Here is a 4,752-nt window from a genome sequence, read left to right as displayed (position 1 = left end):
ATTGCCATCTTAACAATATCAACTCTTCTGAACTGTGAACATGGGATGTCTTTCCATTTTTTAAGGTCTTTTTAATTTCTGTCAACAATATTTTATAGTTTTCAGAGAGTAAGTTTTGTACTTCTTTTGATAAATATATTCCCAAGTATATTATTCTTTTTAATATTATTGTAAATAAAATGTTTCCTTATTTTTTTCATTGATCCTATAGAAATATAATTGATATCTGTATATTGATCTTGTACCTTGCAACCTGGCTGAGCTCACTTATAAGTTCTAATAGTGTTTTAATGGATTCCTTAGGACTTTCTATATACAAGATCATATCATCTGCAAACAGAGATGGTTTCACTTTTTCATTTCCAATCTGAATGCCCTTTATTTCTTTTCCTTACCTAATTGCTCTAGCTCAAATTTCCAGTACAGTGTTGAATAGAAGTGGTGAGAGTAGACATCCTTGCCTTGTTTCTGATTATAGGGGGAAAGCACTCCGGTTTTCACCATTAAGTATGATGGCTAGCTGTGGGGTTTTTGTTTTTGTTTTTTTTTTGGCTGCGTTGGGTCTTCCTTGCTGCGTGCAGGCTTTCTCTCTAGTTGCAGCAAGTGGGGGCTACTCTTTGTTGCAGTGCATGGGCTTCTCATTGTGGTGGCTTCTCTTGTTGCGGAGCACGGGCTCTAGGCACACGGGCTTCAGTAGTTGTGGTGCACAGGCTTTGTTGCTCTGTGGCATGTGGGATCTTCCCGGACCAGGGCTTGAACCCATGTCCCCTGCATCGGCAGGCAGACTCTCAACCACTGCACCACCAGGGAAGCCCATGGAACTCTGATATTTTTTTAAAACAACTGTAAAGGACATTATTGGGGCTATTGGGGAAATTTGAATGTGGACTATGTATTAGATGATGATAGTGTATCAGTACTAGTTTCCTGTGCATGATAATGGTATTGAGGTTATGTAGGAGAATGTCCTTGTTATTAGGAGACACGTGCTGAGTATTTAGGGATGAAGTGTCACAAATGGGTCAGCAAAAATAATGTGCATATGTGTGTATGCACGTGCATGCACATGAGAGTGTGTGTAGAGGGAGAGAAAGAAAGCAAATGTGGCAAACACTGACAATTGGTGAATTTAGGTAAACAGTATATGGGTATTCATTACACTACTAAAATTATCCATAGGCTTGAATTTTTTTAAATTAAAAGTTTTAAATGGGGCTTCCCTGGTGGCGAAGTGGTTAAGAGTCCTCCTGCCGATGCAGGGGACACGGGTTCGTGCCCCGGTCCGGGAAGATCCCACATGCCGCGGAGCGGCTGGGCCCCTGAGCCATGGCCGCTGAGCCTGCGCGTCCGGAGCCTGTGCTCCGCAACGGGAGAGGCCACAACAGTGAGAGGCCCGCGTACCAAAAAAAAAAAAAAAAAAGTTTTAAATGATCACCCTCTTATAGATGATATCTCACTTTTTCTACTTAACCCTGTAATCCATCTGGAATTTACTTTGGTGTTTGAAATGTGATATTATATATATTATGTATATAAATAATTTGAAGTTTTGTCAAAATACAAATCAGTCGGCCTAATACAATTTGTAAGGCCAACTGGCCCGAGGCAGGGGAACACAATCAGATTCACAGGTTGCATCAGACCGAAACTCTCCGGACCACCCAGTTCCAGAAACTGACCTGGAGACTTTCCGGACCACCCAGTTCCAGAAACTGACCTGGGGACTTTGAACCCGGCCCAGCCTTCCCGCCTTTCGAGGGGCGGGACTAACTGTCCCCCAGGATACCCGAAAAGACCACCAAATAAGGAATACCCTGCGCCCTCCCAGATTCACCACACCTCTTTCCCTTCTTCCCCTATAAAATCTTGCCCAACCCTCTCCCGGGTGCGACTTCTCTGGCCCCTTTCTCTCGGGCCACTGAACCTCGCCCGGGAGCGCTCCCTAATAAAGCTCACTTGAAGCTTTCCTCTGTTTCGCGGTGCCGTTTGTTAAGATCCGACCTTACACAATTCATTAGTCATTTTTTCTCGACTGTCTGATTATGTCTACTTTATCATGTAGTAAATTCTCAAATATACGAGCATATAGCTCTGGATTCTCTATTTTTCACTGATCTATGTCTGCTTTTATGCCAGCACATTAAATTTAGTTTTTAATTTAAAAATTACAAAAGCAAAACATGTAAGACAGAAAATAAAAATCCACTTCCACCCACTGTGAGATCTCCACTGTTAACAGTTTGGTTTGCTTTCTTCTAGATTCCGTGCCTATACAAGAAAATATACACATAATTTAAATACAGACAGCTTTTTTTAAGTTAATTCATTAATTAATTTTTGGCTGTGTTGAGTCTTCATTGCTGTGCGCGGGCTTCCTCTAGTTGCGGCGAGCGGGGGCTACTCTTCGTTGGGGTGCACGGGCTTCTCATTGTGGTGGCTTCTCTTGTTGCAGAGCACGGGCTCTAGGCGAGTGGGCTTCAGTCGTTGCAGCACGCGGGCTCAGTCGTTATGGCACACAGGCTCTAGAGCACAGTCTCAGTAGTTGTGGCACATGGGCTTAGTTGCTCCGCGGCATGTGGAGTCTTCCCCAACCAGGACTCGAACCCGTGTCCCCTGCATTGGTAGGCGGATTCTTAACCACTGCGCCACCAGGGAAGTCCCCAGACAGCCTTTTAAAATACAAATATGATTATACTATACATGTTCTTCTGGGTTTTTTTTTTCTTGAAAATATATTTTGAACTGCTTTCCAGATCAGTATTCATGGGCCCCCCTCACTTTTTAAAATGGCTGCCTAGTGTTCCACAGTAGGGGTGGCCCATAATTTATTTAACCAGTCCCCTATTTATGCACAGTTATGTGGTTTCTAGTTTCTTTTCCCAGCACATTTTAAATAATGGGTGCTTTACCATATTTTAACATTTGTTAAGGCAAAACTTACTCCTTTTACAAAGTACTCCAAGCAGTTTATTTTTCAATGTGAGACAGTCATTTCACAGTCATTTCTGCTATCTTGCTTGTTTTGAAAATGAGATTTTGTTCCAAAGCGATTGATATACCGAGGCGACAATTTTAGCAGAAATCCCACTTTTGAAGCCATCCTGCCTATAGAGAGGGTGCATTCTGATTTGCTCTCTGTGAGGGTGGCCTAGGTTGCCCGACCAGGTGAGTTAAGTCTCTCTAATTCAGGGCAGAGAATTAAAGAAAATTAAAAGGCCCACTTGACTGCAGCTCTAAAGTCATGTCCACTCAACAGTTTCATCAGTAAGAATGCTGACATTTTAATCTCCATTTACTGGTCTCCTATACCTTATTTCTCAGTTGGTTAGAAATTATGAAGGGGGAAAAGGAAGCATTATGTATTGACTTCTTTAAAACCTTAACATCCACTACTCAGGTAGTGTTAATCTCTTGTTCTTCTGGTTTTGTTTGTTTTTGTTTTTTCCAACAAAAATTAGAAGGATTTTAATATCCAAGTCTTTTAGAAAGCAAAATTAATGCAATGCAAATAAGAACATTTAACTAATAAAATTAACAAACCAAAGTAATTTTGTTACATAAATTAACCATTTATTATAGGCTAGCAACATTTCAAAAGGTGGTGCTTCTACTGGTCCTTCAATTCCTTCAGACTTCTGATGGCAGACTTTATTGTGACAGCAGAAGTGGTGGTGTGGTCCAAACACCACCAGCTACCGTTTTCATGCAGGAACCACAGTGCCAAATGCCCATAGCTCATCTCTTCATCTTGGTTTTGCCACCGAAGGAGCAAGTGTACTTTGCGTGCTGGCTGATTTCAATTTTCTTCACCATTTTCCTGAGGGAAGCACCGTAACGGGTCCCGTATTTACCCACGATTCCGACCTTCTTGGTGCGTTTAGCCATGTCGCCAAAACCTAGGTCCGAGCCAGAGAGCTTTTTCTTCTGTTTATATATCAACATAGTACTTCTTCTATAAAAGAATAATCGTATTCAGGGACTTCCCTGGCAGTCCAGTGGTTAAGACTCCATGCTTCCCATGCAGGAGGTTCAGGTATTCGACCCCTGGTTGGGAAACTAAGCTCCCACATGCCACATGGCCAAAAAAAAGAATAATCGTGTTCATATTTTTCGTATCCCCCACTAGGCCGGCCTTCTCAAGTATAAAGATCATTTTATTCTTCTAACCCCAGCACCTGGTATCTTGCTAAGTTGCTGGTCTTTATGAGGAAAGAAAAAGGATATTTCCTTTTGAATTACCTTTGAAATAAAAGCTTCTCAAAAACGGTTTTCGAAGTTTAATTACATTCCATCCACTAGTTGCTCATCTATATGCTTACTTATTAGCCTTTTAATAAGCTCTTAATATTAGGAATGCTAACTCTAATGAAAACCATGTTGCCCCGCATCTAGATTATGTCTCCTTAATTACAGGTTCTGCAAGTTTGCCTCATGGAGGGGAGCCCGTATGATTCAATGACCTTTGAACTAGATAAGAGAAAATGCACCCAAAGGTGGATGCTAGAGTTGGATGAACCAGCTCCTGATGAACGGGCAAAAGTATGCAGTTTCAGAGCTGAGAGCAGCGTGGGAAGAGAGAGCCCAAAAAGAAAGCAGTAAGAAGGCACAGATATACTAAAGTGTAAAAATGGAGGTGATTATAAAGGTATCTGGAAACAGTTGCTTGGAATCTGTGTGCTCATATGTTGAGACATAATATCATAGTTGGGTGAACCTGGAAGACCACAGCAATACAAGGTTCCTGCTTTGACA

General features: G+C 41.8%; 1 pseudogene; it reads right to left on the bottom strand.

The window, feature by feature from the left end:
- Nucleotides 1-3,472: 3,472 nt before the first annotated feature.
- LOC111167817 (large ribosomal subunit protein eL43 pseudogene) lies at nt 3,473-3,885 on the bottom strand (annotated as a pseudogene).
- Nucleotides 3,886-4,752: the final 867 nt, after the last annotated feature.

This window comes from Delphinapterus leucas, chromosome X, assembly GCF_059928025.1.
Source record: "Delphinapterus leucas isolate spDelLeu-1000000601 "Yukka" chromosome X, BTC_Dleu_Yukka2, whole genome shotgun sequence".
Taxonomy (NCBI): domain Eukaryota; kingdom Metazoa; phylum Chordata; class Mammalia; order Artiodactyla; family Monodontidae; genus Delphinapterus; species Delphinapterus leucas.
The sequence above is the reverse complement of the archived record's forward strand: the minus strand, read 5'-3'. Positions and strand labels throughout refer to the sequence as shown.